This window comes from Protopterus annectens, chromosome 7.part0, assembly GCF_019279795.1.
Source record: "Protopterus annectens isolate FY-2018-M chromosome 7.part0, PAN1.0, whole genome shotgun sequence".
Classification (NCBI taxonomy): Eukaryota; Metazoa; Chordata; order Ceratodontiformes; family Protopteridae; genus Protopterus; species Protopterus annectens.
Genome location: NC_056739.1, coordinates 375,873,537 through 375,889,444, shown reverse-complemented (window position 1 = coordinate 375,889,444; position 15,908 = coordinate 375,873,537). Strand labels below are relative to the sequence as shown.

Sequence of the window (15,908 nt, the reverse complement as noted above, 5' to 3'; positions counted from 1 at the left end):
TGTTTTTTTTTGGAAGAACATCAGTACAGAGTTAATGCAAAGATGGGGTACTAATATATTCCCACTATTAGGAACAAAAAACAAAGAAATGATAAGAACTAACATTGATGAACAAGAAAAAGGGTCCAACAAAACTTTAGGTACAGCCTGTATTGTGGAATACAGCCCATTCAGTAATAAAATGAAGTATATTGAAAGTAAATACTGGCACACTTTCTTAACGAATGATGAGATGATAGAGATTTTGGGTCCCAAACCGACTTTTTGTATAAAATGGCATCAAATTTAAAAAGTTTATTGGAAAATGGAAAAAGAGATGAGAGGGTTAACAGCAAAAATAAAAACATATGCACCAAGAAATGTGGTAGTTGCAACCAGTGCAGCTTTATAATAGAAAATACAGAGATAAAGTTGATGAATTACAATTGAACTAAAATTTTCTTTAAAAAGGGAAATTGTAATAGTAAATTTTTAGTATATTTGGCCAAATGTACTATGTGTCCGTCATACTATATAGGTAAAACGGAACAGAATTTTAGAAAGAGAATATATGCACATACATACAGCATCAAGAGAAGAGATGAGAAAAATGCTTTGGCTAATTATATTATTAATAAAGGAAATGAACATAAATTTAGATTTGGCATTTTAGAGGTAGTTACACAAAACCCTAGGGGGGGGGGGGTAATATTAAAGGTCTATTAGCCTTTAGGGAAAGCTATTGGCAAATCTTAACAGATGCAACCACCCCTCCAGGTTTGAATGAAAGCATTTCTATGAAAAGCATTCTGGAATATTTATAATGTTTTACATAAGATATTTTCATTGTTTTAAATATTTTTATAATATTATCAAGTATATTTGGTTTCATGATTTTTAGATTTCTTATACAATTTGTGGTTAAAGTGCAATGATGTGTTGACATTATGTACACGCTAGATTGTGTTTTTTAGAGTTCTAGGGTTTGTGTATATGGCTTTAATGGTGAATTGTATTAAGCTTTGGTGCCAAATTCAAAATATTTAAGCTATTGATTTCATTTGTTTGACGTTCGGATGAAGCCTATGTTGTTAGTAGGTGAAAGCGCTTAACCTAGCTACTTGTTTTTTACAATTAAAGTTCGTTTATTCTAAGTATCTGGTTTTGTAATTCCTTGATCCCAAGGAAGCTACCACAGTATTTCACTTATCATTGGCGTTTTGCAGCAGTTTCTTTAACGCCGCTTGTTTTTGGTTTCAAGTTTTCAGCTGTTTTTGTTCTATATATATACATATATATATATATATATATATATATATATATATATATATATATAGTCTTTGTGTGTATATATATATATATATATATATATATATCTGTGTGTGTGTGTGTGTATATATATATATATATATATATATATATATATATATATATATATGTATGTGTGTATATATATATTTATATATATATATATGTGTGTGTGTATATATATATTTATATATATATATATCAATGTGTGTGTGTATATATATATATATATATATATATATATATATATATATATATATATATATATATACACACATACGCTGATACCACTGACACTTCAGTGGAATTTAAAACTTAATTGCTGCCCCACACAACATAGAACGCAAAGCCTGTGCATTCCCTTAACTAAAGATAACGAAGGTAACTACCTTCACATTCTCTTATGAATTCTCATAGCGACACATTTCTTCCTACCCACTCCACAGTATTGCAGTGAATCCAGCCAAGTTCCCAATCCCAAATCATCTTGAATGTCATCGCCGTAAGTGCTACATTGTGGAGTTTCATACATTTGAGTTTTCAAGCTTGTAGTAGCTTTGACTGGACTTTAAATAACTTGAAACATCAGTCAAATCCCTCTGTAGTGATGCTGCGTTCAAATGTACTGAAGTACTGACAACGGAAAGATCTCTGCAGAATTCCTGTGCCACTGCTTTCTCGTGTCTGTCAGTCACACTCTGCCTTCAGTCAGATTCCCCTGCACCCCCTCCCCCACTTACTTTACCGTCTGAGATGTCATTCCAGTTTTTAGTGCATTCACAGATATTCTGAGTGGGTGTTTCTGAGATCTTCGAGAGATAATCCCAGAGTCAAAAATTCTGTCCAAAAGAAAGTTGTACTGATACCTCCTGGTTATCACCAACTTTTCACGTCATCATCAACCCTACTCCTGTTACAATTTACTTTAATCATCCCTGTTTTCATTCCTTCTGGAGAACACAATTAATAATTGGTTCCTGTCAAAGTTCCCAGTCTCCCCGATCACTTGGAAAACAATAAGGTTATTATTTCATTTTTGTGTGCATTTCTGGTGGAGGTGATTTAGGCAAGACTCTTTGTTTAATTTTTATGAATTTGTCAAAAGGTTTATCTTAATTGTGCAGCTGTTTATTTCCTTTGTTTTATTCTGCATTGCGAAACTGTGAGCAGTATAGTCAAGAGTTACAGTTTACAGAATGCATACTTAATCTTGGCAATCTTTTGACTTATTCTCCTTACTTCATAGTGAAGCAATCTCAGATTTAGTATTTGTAATTCTCACAGTTTGCCATACTGTACAGCTCCCATTGTGACAGCAAGTTTTGATAGTCATTGTTTAAAATTAATCTATTGCTTGCGTCACACGTTTTCTTGACCTGCTGTAAACAAACAAAAAAAAAAATGAAATGAACTGAAAACTTTGTTTACTAATGATTTAGCTTTACATTGTTCATATGCTTTTTTGCAAGTTAGCAGCAAGTGAGATCATAACATTCCTGAAAGACTACTTTTCTTTGAGGATGTTGTTGAGTCTTTTGGCTTTTCCAGGTTAGGGATCACCACAGCGGAACTCCGGTCCGCTAATGATTGGTAGTTGATTTTTACGTGTCGAGTTACCAGCCCTGACACACAATCTTCAACGAAGGTACGCCCATTCACGCATGTCTCTACGCAGAAGACGCTCTAGCTGAGAATCGAACCGGACAGCGTCTTACTGTGAGGCGACAACGCTGCTTTTCTTTGAGGCTAAAAAGCAGAAATGAAACTAATGAATGGCTTTGATCTGTTGGGAGTAAAACTGCAATTTGAGATGGAATTTGATGAAGACCATTGAAACTTCCCAAACCTCCCTTCCCCACTGCCAAAGCTGGGACATGCTTAGAAATCATGCCTGAAAATGTTAACAAAGACCAGAATCAAAACGAAAAATCTCTGGGACTGTCCCTTTAAAGAGAAAAGAAGCACACAGCAACATTTCCTGCATCATGCATTTTGAATTGGATACAGTTACAAATGTGCTCTTTTTTTATCATTTTGTTTAGATTGTGTAATGAAATGATGTCCTGTCTTGCGATATTCACAACCTTTGGGTTATCCTCTGCTTACCTATCAGAACATCCGGCCAGTATACAGAAGTTTTAGTCACTGCAAGGTATGTGGGACATCTGACATTGGCTGTAGGGTGCGTGGGCCATAAAAGTGATGTCTACACATACCTTTTCTCAGAACTTCTCTGTCGCCAGCTGAACGTCAGCTGTTCCTGCCATTGGCTCTTTGTATTTAAGATAGGTATCTCGCTGGGGCAGTTTTCTTCTCTTTTTGGGTCAGTGCATGCTTGCCTAGTTTCATGTCATCCAGGAAAGGAAAGTGTAGGTGTGGACATCAGATCCCCCATAAGGGCACCCATGATCTCTGCTTTTTCTGTTTAGGGCCCAACCACAACCACAATACTTGCACGATTTGTCAGGCCTTCATTCCTAAGACTCACTGCAGCTGTCTGCATGCCGTAAGCATCTACATAGAAAACTAGAGTCTTAAAACGTCTAGCTTCCGGCAATGTAAGGGCCATCCGGTCAGACTGTTGTCACCATAAAAGAAGACCAGAGTTTCCAGGCCTGAACCTACTGCTGCACCTCCTCTACCAGACATTCCCCCTGTGGCCAACATTCGCCTGGAGGACTGTACAGAACTAGCAGCGTTTGGTATAGTGGGTACCGTTTGGGAGGCCACAGAAACTAGGGCTGAAAGCACATCTGTGAAGGTTTTACAGATGTCAGGTGCTGACTACGAGGGGGAACCTCTGCTCCCAATGGACGTCCAGACCGGTTCTTCCACTGCTTCAGAACAGTCTGAACCCAGGCCCTACTTAGGTCCTACACCCTCCAGGCCTACTTCTTCTTTAAAAAAAAACAAAAGACAAAACATGTCTCTCCTTCCGAAAGCCTGCCTGATTAGCAAGCTGTCTCGCAAAGCTGATTTAAATGCCTTCGTGGTCCTTAAGCTTTCTATGCCTGCATTCCCTTCAGCTACTCCTCCAGTTATCAGTCCTAGGCTTCAGACTGAAGATAATCTTCCTCTTGAAGCTGAGGACTCTTCAGATTCCTCTTCAGAGGATTGTGTTTCCTAGACCTCTCAGTTGCCTTTACCTCTTGGGTGTGCTTCCCCCAAGGGAGACTCTGCTGAGACGGACTCCCCTGGAAAGGACCTCACCTTTGGTGAAATAGTCTCTAAAATAAGAGTTTTTTAAATGGGATTCCTCTGAAATGTCCAAGGTTCAAAAGAGGTATAAAGTCTTACAAATGGACACTCCTTCACCTTCTGCCATCCCTCCTGTCTTACCAGCCTTTTTAGATGCCTTCAGTGCAGCCTCTCAAAACCTTGAATCACAACCACCGGCCCTTAGAAGATGTGACAGGTTTTATAAGGTCCCAGAAGGGGCCAGATTTCTGATTAAATGCCCTGTTGCAGACTCTGGCACTGTTTCAGTCTCTGTAGACAAACCCTCTAGATTACTTCCCTCCACCTCTGTCCTCCGCACTTTTAAGGACAGTAAGACCATGGAAAGCATTGGCAAAATCTATACACATCTGCTACTTTGGCATTTAGAGCAGTTAACTACCAGACGCATGTCTAAGTATGCCCCGGCTCTTTTGACTCGGGCTTCCAAACTTTTGTCTGATCTCCCAGACTTGCCTTCGAATGCTCAAATTTCTAGCCTCATCTCCTTGTCCTCATAAGTGAAAAGACAATCGATCAGATGCAGCTGTGATGCTGCAGAGGTCTCTGCCAGATCTGCAGCTTCTTTCTCAGTGCTTAGAAGGTATTCTTGGCTGAGACTCCAACCCCTACCTGATGATATCAGGGCTAAACTCCTGGATGCACCCCTGGACAATTCTGTCCTTTTTGGGACTAAAGTGGCAGAGCTTTTCAAGACCCTTCAGCAAAAGGGGAAGGAATTACCAGACTTAAAATGTTTATCTCCAGTCTCTAAATTCCATAGGAATTATCCCAGCAAGACACTGTTCATAAGGAGGTATTCTGCTCCTACCCCTCATGCTAGGATCTTAAAGAGCTCTAGGAAGCAGCAGCCTCCTTCCAGGCCTGCTCAGACTCCAGATCAGAAACCTCTGTTTCAGGACATTGAAGGTAGTCTGTGAATACCTGCCTTTCCCCTCACCCTCCCCTCTGATTCCATTCCCCTATCCCAAACACTGTTACTGTCTTACCATCTGGCAAACCATTATCACGGACAAGTGAGTCTTGTCTGTCATAGAAGAGAGTCACTTCATGTCTTGGGTCATTTCCTTCCTCCTTAAGAAGCATCCCACAGCCACCAAAGGGCCAACTTCCCCTTTTCCAGACAGTCTTAGACTGCCTCCTCTCTCAAGGTACTATCCAACCCCATCCCTCTGTCTGAAAAGGGAAAGAGCTTTTACTCCAGACCTTCATAATCCCAAGGAAAGATGGCCCTTGGAGACCCGTCCTTGATCTCTCCCTCTTCAACCTTTTTCTACAAGTACCCACTTTTCGCATGCTTATACTCCAGACTCTTTTTTTTTTTTTTTTTCCCCTGCTAATGCCTCAGGCATTTCTTGCTACTTTGGACATCCAATGATGCATATCTACATATCCGCATAAGGCCCCACTACAGGAAGTACCTACAATTCTCTGTGGGTTCCTTGCATTTTTAGATATTCTTCGTGTTTCACTGTTGCAGTCATCACACTTGGGTTATCCTACCAGTGGTAGCCCTCAGTCGGCCGAATGCCAGAGGCTTAGTATTTCTGTATCTGTTGCTGTTGCTCCAGGACTGGCGTTGGGTCGTCAGTGGTATAAAAACAGGCAGCAGACGCCATTACATCAGTCTTTCTTGCCGAGGAGCCCAAAGCAGAAGCAGTTAGCATGAGGGCTGGCCGCTACCTGACTTTTCATTCCTGAAATTGAAGTTGAAGTCTTCTAAATCTAAGTACTCCGTTGGGGATCCTTTTTTTCTTGCTCTAACAGATGTCAGAAAAAGTTAACAAGTGTCTCGCCTGTGAAAAGCAAATACCTCACCGAGATTTCCATTCTTGCTGCGTCACCTGTTTAGACCCAGACGAAGATGTCCCTCCCTGTCAGTTTTGTGCTTTGTTCAATGTCAGAACTGTATATCATTGGGCCCTTATCATAGCTAAATACTTTCGCTCTCGATCTCCGTAACCCAAAATGGCTTCGGTAAGCCATCTGACTACCTATCTTCCTGAAAAAAACATAAGGATAAAGACAGACCGCACAGATCCAAAACTGCCAACGACGCTTCCATTAAGCTAGTCGCCAGTTCACTGGTACTCAGTGAGGTGCTTTCGCAGCCCTTGATGCCCGCTTCTATGGATTTGCAGGCCGCTACCGAGACCCGTTCGGAGTCTCTTCTTTCACTACAGAACGTGCAGATGTCTCTACCTTGGATGGGTCCAGAGCTGTTGTGCAGGACTGGCTTCTGAGGAAGTTCTTCGCACTACCGATATGCGACACAAACCGACGACTTTTTTCCATCAGTTCTTTCTGAAACTACCGAGTTTCTAAGACTCCGAGTATGAACTACGCCTAAAAAAATGATGAGCCAACCTCAAGCGCCTGCTTCCATGCCTCAGTCTCAGATGCTTAAAATGGCAGAAGACCTTATCATTCTGATTAAGGGAAGCCAGCCTTCCCCTGCTAAAAGGAAAAGAAATGTGTCCCCAGCAGCTTTATCTGACCAAGAGTCCGACAACTCTGAGGTTTCTGATTATGAAGACATTGCCCATATCTGCTTATGAGGATTCAGATGCAGAGGAATCCATTCCTTCTGCCTCCAGTGGATTTTTCTTTTGGTGAAATCCTACATACCTTGAGAGAGCATTTCCATTGGGAATGCCATGATTATCCTCAGTCCAAAAAGAGACTCTGGGAATTTTTAGATTTACCACAGCACAGACCCTTAGCTATTCCTCCTGTTCTGGATGTTGTGGATGATGTTTTTATGGAATCCAGTCTAACTCCTGATACTCTACCTCCTGCTCCCAGGAAACCTGACAAGTACTACAGAGTCCCCTGACTCACTCACTCAGATTTCTTTTCAAAAATCCTACTGCTTACCCAGAGGTCATCTCCCAAGGACCTAAAGGAATAAAAGCAACCACAGCTTAGAATCCCACCCCTTCAGACAAGGATTCCCGAGCTTTAGACCGATGGGGTAAAAAGTGTATACCTCTGCAACTCTTGCCATTAGAGCATTAAATTGTCAGTTCCACATACTGAAATACCAGCAATGTACTATAGAACTTAATAAATAAAAATTATCTACCTTCCCTGACTTTGCAGAAAATAAAGAATTACAGAAGCTTATGCATTCTGCAAGCCAAGTTGGTAAGCCTACCCTGCATTGTGGGTTTGATGCCCTAGAAGCATCCTGCAAGGCAGCAGCCACAGGTTCTGTACTTAGAAGGCATGCTTGGCTTAAGGAAGAGACCTTCCCGGACCATGTCAAATCAAAATTATTGGATGCACCACTGAACAAAGATTATCTGTTTGGCACCAATGCAGAAGAGGTTTTTAAAAAGATGGAAGAAAAAGCTAAGCCTTTGCAGACAGTTAAAAGACTTTTGGCAAGTCCAGCCTCCCAAGATTCAGTAGGCATTGCCTCTCAAAACATTGGTCCTTTCCAACCCCCTCTAGAATGCCTCAGACTAGACCTAGGGGCAGCAGACCCCCCAGACAGCAGTCTCAGGGTATGCAAAGATCTATGCAATGGAGTACCTCCACTTCTAAAACAGGGAGTGCTAAGCCACCCCCTTATGGAAAGAATTCACAATGACTTCTCAACTCCACCTCTCACCTCTGCTGATGTGTGTCCCCCTAGGAGAAAAACTTGCCTCCCATGCAAAAAACTGGGCCTCCATCACCAACGATCGATGGGTCCTCAATATAGAGTCCCAGGGGTACAAATTTTATTTCCACACGCTGCCAACCCCAAAAGGGTTCCCAGATCTTCCTCCAAACCAGTGGGCAGAGGCATAAAACCAAGTTCATTCCCTGCTCTCCATGAGGGCAATTCAGCCTGTTCCCGCAGAACAGATAGGCCAAGGTTTCCATTCCAGACTTTTCCTGGTACGCAGAAAAGAGGGCACCTAGCGCCCAATCTTAGATCTATCCATTCTAAACACCTTCCTGGTGGTACCAAAATTCAAAATGCTTACCCTGCAGCAGCTTCTCCCTATGCTGTCCAAAGATGCCTAATTAGACAGCCTAGACCTAAAAGAGGCCTATCGGCACATACCAATCAGAGACTCTTGCAGGAAAATATCTACGTTTCAGGGCAGGGAACTGTGCATTATCAGTTCTCTGCACTTCCCTTTGGCTTATCCACTGTTCCCAGAGTTTTGACAAAATGCCTGGCTCCAACCATTGCTTTTTGCAGACAAAAAGAAATATTCAAATTTACCCCTATTTGGATGACTGATTCAGACAGACAGTCAGTAAAAGCTGTTGCAGCACTTGAAATTGTAAAGGACCTACTAACCTTAGTGGGGTACACTATAAACGAAAATAAATCCAAACTAGTCCACAGTCAAAAAATTGTATTCCTGGGAGCAAGCTTGGACACAGCATCCCAGATGTCATTCTTTACTCCAGAAAAACAAGCCTATCTGACAGGCTACTTCTCTCAACTGGCCACCCGAATCCAGTTGTTTGCAAGGAAAATCCTGCAAAACTCTAGGGTTCATGGCCTCCTGCATTCTACTAATTCCATATGCCAGACTGCATATGATGAAACTTCAGTGGTACTTACAGCCTTTGGTGTCAACATTCTCAGGATCTGGAAACTGTTATACCTATGATACCTTGTCTAAGAAAAGATTTTCTTTGGTGGGCAGAAGCATGCAACCACAACAAGGGACTTCCCTTTATACAACCCCACGCCACCGAGACCCTAACCACAGACGCATCAAACTATGCCTGGGGTGTACACCTGGATGGCAGGTGCATTCAGGGCCACTGGAGCCCAAATCAAATTCATCTCCACATCAACCAAAAAGAGATGCTAGCTGTTGAGCATGCTCTGACAGCTTTCAGATCCCTACTCTCTCTGGTGCCTCTACTAATCAAAACTGACAACACCACAGTGATATGGTACATCAACAAGCAGGGGGGAATGAACCCACTCTTACCCACTCTGCAAGCTAGCCATGACCCTTTGGAACACGGCCTCAGCCATGCATATTAACCTGCTGGCACAATTCCTGCCAGGCAACAACAGCTCTCTGACAGACAACTTGAGCAGAAATCTCCCTAGACCCACACGAGTGACAATTAAACCACAACACTATCAACCTTGTGACCCAGAAATGGGGTACCCTGAAGGTGGACCTATATGCCTCCCCAACAACCACCAGCTCAGCAAATTCTGCACCAGGGAACCTCACAGCAAGACCTGGAAAGTGGATGCCCTATCCTTCCAATGGGTAAACCTCTCAATCTATGCATTTTCCTCTCTACCTCTTGTTACAAGAATATTGCTCAAAATAAGGGAGGAAAGACCAAGGTCACGCCAACACTGGTACCCACTGCTGCACGGTCTGTCACTGTTGCCTCCATGGCACGTTCCTCAAACTCCAACTCTCCTGACTCAGCAGGAGAGATGTTCATTGTGTTATACTGCTGCAGTCATCACACTTGGGTTATCCTGCCATCAGGCGGTCCCGCAGTCGGCCGAATCCCAAAGTCGTGGCCGGCGTCTGTTGTTGTCGCTTCTTCCCTGACATCAGTGCGACAGGGGGATAAAAGAGGCAGCTGACGCCATTTTCTTCAGTCTTGAAGTGCCCGAAGCAGAAGCAGTTTGCAAGTGCCGGTCGGCTAGCTCCTGAGATTTTCTAATTGAATTTCAGCCCGAAGTCTTTTCTAAAGCCAAGTACCCCGTTGGGGAATCTTTTCTTGCTTCAGACCGATGTCAGTCAAAGTTAATAATTGCATTTCTTGTGAGAAGCAAATACCTCATAAGGATTTTTATTCTTATTGTATTCCTTGCCTAGGCCTAGACCACGACGTCTCTGGTTTTCTGTTTTCGGCTAGGTTCAACAAACGTACAATCAAGCGTCGGGCAGATTTCGCCCGACATTATTTTGGCAGAAAATTTAACTATAGCATGTCATCGGAGCAACCGACATCAGCAATGACGCAAGGATAAGGACAGGCAACCAAGGCCAAGACCAGATACCGAGGCCTCAGCAAGGCCTGCCGCCGGTTCTCCGGTTTTCAGCGAGGCGCCTACGCAGCCCTGACGACCGCTGATTTAGAAATTCTGGCGGCCTCCCACACCGAATCAGCTGGGCCTCAGGAGCCGGTTCCATCTCAACCCTCAGACGCCAACCCTGACAGTGATCCAGACATTTTGGACAGGCCTTCGGTTTCTGAAGGTGTCTTCAAACCGACCACTATCTCTATTAAGTCTTGTGCTAAACTTAAAACCCCCTTAAAAGTTAGGAAACCGGGTCCACAGACCCCCCCCCACAGGGCCTCTATGCCTAAAAAACAGATGCTTAAGATGGCTGTGGATTTAATTACCCTTATCAGGGGTTCACAACCCCCTCCTGACAAAAGGCCTAGACTGGAGGAAGATTATCCTTCCTCTGACCAAGCATCCATTTCCTCAGCTAACTCTGAGGACCAGGATTATTCCTTCCCTCCTTATGAAGACTCAGATGCTGAAGAGTCCATTCCCTCTGTCTCCCCCCCTGAAGACTACTCTTTTGGGGAAACTTTACACACCATGAGGGAACACTTCCACTGGGAAGGCCAAGTTTACTCTGACTCTAAGAAAAGACTCCGTGAGTTGTTTCTTCTTCCACAGCATAGACCCCTTGCAATTCCTCCAGTTTTAGACATTTTGGATGATGTTTGCACCGAATCTAGACTAAACCCAGATTCCTTACCTCCTGCACCAGCTAAACCAGACAGATACTACCGAGTTCCTGATTCTCATAAGTTTCTATATAAAGGCCCTGTTGCAGACCCCGAAACCATTTCCCAGGGTCCTAAAGGGGTTAAGGCCTCTACTGCTAAGAATCCACTACCTTCTGAGAGAGATTCCAGAGCATTAGAAAGATGGGGGAAGAAAGTATATACGTCTGCCACTTTGGCCATGAGGGCCTTAAACTGCCATTTCCACATGCTAAAATACCATCAGTACTTGATTACACAGTTAAAGCAGAAAATGATCCCACAGACAGATCAACCTCATTTCAAAGAGATGCAGGATTTGCTTCATGCAGCAGAACAGGTGGGAAAGCACACCTTACAGTGTGGTTTTGATTCATTGGAAGCCTCCTGTAGAGCAGCTGTCACAGGATCTGTAATACGTAGACATGCTTGGCTAAAAGAGCAAGCCTTACCAGAACATGTCAAAGCAAAGTTATTGGATGCTCCATTGCAAAAAGATGTGTTATTTGGTGTCAAAGCAGAGGAAGTTTTAAAGAAAATGGAAGAAAAGGCAAAATCTATGCAGACAGTTAAATATTTTTTACAGGTACAACCTCCTTGTTTCAGCAGAAACTGGCCATCAAAAAACTGGTCCTTTCCTGCTTCAGACAGACCCCAAAGGGGTAGGTACAGACTCCCAAGGGGCAGAGGACAGCCACAAGGTTCTTTTCAGGCCTAGACAATGGCATACCACAACTCAGAGGTGGAGACGAAAGATCTCAACCCCTCAGGAAACAAACACAATGACTTCCGTCTTCGCCTGCCAAGCAAAATTGCCCTGGCAGCACCTTTGGGAGGAAAACTGGCTCTATTTCCACAACATTGGCGCATCATAACAAAGGACAAATGGGTTTTGGATATTATTACCCGAGGCTACAGATTTCATTTCCACACTTTACCACAGATGAGAGGCATGCCAAATCTGCCTCCAAACCACTGGGCAGAGGCACAAACGCAAATTTCAGCTCTCATGGATATGAAAGCAATTCAAAAGGTACCTACAAAGGAGCAAGGTCAAGGTTTTTACTCAAGACTATTTCTAGGTCCAAGAAAGGACAAAGCCTGGAGACCCACTTTGGACCTCTCAATTCTAAACACATACCTGGAGGTACCCAAATTCAAAATGCTCACACTACAGCAGCTTCTTCCCATGCTGGGCAAGGAGTCTTGGCTGGTAACGTTGGACCTCAGAGGCATACCTGCATGTCCCTATCAGACAAGCTTGCAGAAGATACCTCAGATTTCTGGCAGGTACAACGCATTATCAATTATCTGCATTGCCCTTTGGCTTATCTGCTGCGCCCAGAGTATTTACGAAATGCCTGGCATCAGTAATTGCATACTGCAGACAACGAGGAATACAAATTTATCCATATCTGGACGACTGCCTGATCCAAGCGGACAGCAAGGCCATTCTATTACAGCATCTGGCATTTGTAACAAAGCTGCTAAGTTGCCTAGGGTACACAGTAAACAAAAAGAAATCCAAGCTAATACCCTCACAAGACATAATATTCCTGGGTGCCAGCTTAAATACAACGGCCCAGATGGCTTATCTCACGCCAGACAAACAAAAACAACTGACTCAATACTTCAAAAAGATGGCAACTTTTACCCAGATCACTGCAAGGAAAATCCTGCAGGCATTGGGGTTCATGGCATCCTGCATTCAACTAATTCCACATGCAAAGCTGCATATGAGGAAATTACATTGGTACCTGAAAAGTGTATGGACTCAACACAGGCACAGCCTCGAAACAAGTATACCTCTCATTCCCTGCCTTCAAAAAGAGTTCCTATGGTGGGCTCAAGTATGTCAAATAAACAAGGGTCTTCCTTTTGTCTTACCTCCAGCAAACCAAACTATGACAACAGATTCTTCAGACTACACCTGGGGAGCACACATGGCAGGACAGTGCATACAGGGCAAATGGTCTGCAAAAGAAATGCATCTACACAGCAACCAAAAGGAGATGCTAGCTGTGCAAAATGCACTGACAGCCTTCAAGGACCTCTTGCATCCAGGACAACTACTAATAGGGGCAGACAACACCACAGATGTTCATCGTGCATACAGCTGCAGTCATAACAGATGGGTTCTCCTGCCGTCAGGCGGGTCCTCGGTCGGCCGAATTCCAAAGTCTAGGTCCGGCGTCGGTTGTAGTCACTTCTTCCCTGACGTCAGTGCGACAGGGGTATAAAGGAACCAGCTGACGCCATTTTCTTCTGTCTTTCTTGCCGCGCGGTGCCCGAAGCAGAAGCAGTTCGCAAGTGCCGGTCGGCCAGCTCCTGAGATTACGAAAATTTGGAAACCGAAGTCTTCTTAAAAGCTAAGTACCCGTTGGAAACTTTTCTTGCCTCAGACCGATGTCAGACAAAGTTAATAATTGTATTTCTTGTGGGAAGCAAATACCGCATAAGGATTTCCATTCCCTCTGTATACCTTGTTTAGGCCCAGACCTCGACGTCTCGGTCTGTCGCTTTTGTGCTGCATTCAACAAACGCACTATTAAGCGTCGGGCGGAGTTCACCCAGCATTATTTTGGGAAAGCCTTTAACTATACTATGTCGTCGGATACTCCGACTCTGGTTTTGTCTAAAAAATGCAAAGAAGGACCGACACACGAGGTCCGCGGCCTCTACCGACACCACGCCAAAGCCGACTACACGTGGTCCGGTTCTCAGGGAGGTGCCTACGCAGCCCCTGACTACCGACGACAGTTCTTTGACGGTGTCTCCTGTGCCCGAGGTCGCAGGCTCCTCGGCCCACACGCCCACACCCCGACTACAGATATCGAAGCCACTCTTGGCGTTGAAACTCAGAATGTGGACAGGTCCACCTCCACTCAAGGTGTCTGCAGACCTTCCTCTTCTTTCTCCAGCAAGGCTTTCACTAAGTCTAAAGCAACCATGCACTCTTAAGAGACCAGCTACACAGGACCCATCTCCAGGCCCCATGCCTAAGAAACAGATGCTTAAAATGGCTGAGGATTTAATTACTCTTATCAGAGGTTCTCAGCCCCCACCGGACAAAAGGCCCAGAGTGGAGGAAGATCCCCCCTCCTCTGATCAGGGCTGCATTATTTCAGAGCACTCTGATGATCAGGAACATTATTACTCCCCTTTTGAAGACTCTGATGCGGAGGAATCCATCCCTTCTGTATCCCCCCCCAGAGGATTACTCATTTGGGGAAACTTTGTATACCTTAAGGGAACACTTCCACTGGGAAGGCCAAGATTATTCAGATTGCAAGAAAAGGCTCAGGGAATTTCACTTGCTACCTCAGCACAGGCCTCTGGCTATACCTCCTTTCTTGGACATCCTAGATGATGTTTACTCGGAGGCTTGCCTTAACCCGGACTCTCTACCTCCAGCTCCAGTTAAGCCTGACAGGTACTACAGGGTTATTGACTCACACCAATTTCTATACAAAAGCCATGCTGCTGACCCAGAAACCATCTCGCAGGGCTCCAAGGGAGTTAAGGCCTCCATTGCTAAAAATCCATTACCTTCCGAGAGAGACTCCAGATCCTTAGAAAGGTGGGGAAAAAAGGTATATACATCAGCCACCTTATCCATGAGGGCCTTAAACTGTCAGTTTCATATGCTAAAATACCAGCAGTTTTTGTTATCACAATTGAAAAGTAAAATGTCACAACCTGAACAGCCAGACTTGAAGGCATTGCAGGATTTGATGCATAGTGCAGAACAAGTGGGTAAGCATACCTTACAATGTGGTTTTGATGCTCTAGAGGCCTCATGTAGAGCTTCTGTTACAGGATCAGTCATATGTAGGCATTCCTGGCTCAAGGAACAAGCCTTGCCTGATCATGTCAAAGCTAAATTACTAGACGCCCCTCTTCAAAAGGATGTACTATTTGGTGCTAATGCTGAGGATGTATTAAGGAAAATGGAGGAAAAGGCTAAATCAATGCAAACTGTGAAAGAATTTCTACAGGTACAACCCCCACGTTTTAGTAGAAATTGGCCTTCCAAAAACTGGTCATTTCCTGCCACGGACAGACCCCAAAGAGGCAGATACAGGTGCCCGAGGGGCAGTGGACAATCCCAAGGATCGTTTAGAGGCAGACAATGGCAAGCTCCTACACAAAGAGGTGGTGAGGATAACTCACAATCTTTCAGAAAGCAAACCAAATGACTTTCCCCTTTGCATGCCAACCAAGTCTCAAATGGCAGCCCCCTTAGGAGGAAAGCTGGCATTATTTTCAAAAAATTGGCATATTGTCACAAAGGACAAATGGATCCTGGACATTATAAACAGAGGCTACAAATTCCATTTTCACACCCTTCCAAAAATGAGAGGCATGCCAAACCCGGCCACACAATCAAAGGGCAGAGGCACAAAGGCAAATTACAGATCTCATAAACATGAAAGCTATTCAAGAGGTACCTATGCACGAACAAGGTCAAGGTTTTTATTCCAGGCTATTTCTGGTACCAAGGAAGGGAAAAGATTGGAGACCTATTTTGGACCTATCCATCCTCAACACATTTCTACTTGTACCAAAATTCAAGATGCTCACTCTACAGCAACTTCTTCCCATGCTGGGCAAGGAGTCTTGGCTGGTAACATTGGACCTCAAGGAGGCGCACCTGCATGTCCCAA

At 43.8% G+C, this 15,908-nt stretch overlaps 1 protein-coding gene across 1 annotated transcript in view; it reads left to right on the top strand.

Moving 5' to 3' along the window:
- Positions 1–15,908, top strand: part of CAPZA1 (capping actin protein of muscle Z-line subunit alpha 1) — a gene marked incomplete at its 5' end in the record, with an annotated part of 284,137 nt that overhangs the window by 54,656 nt on the left and 213,573 nt on the right.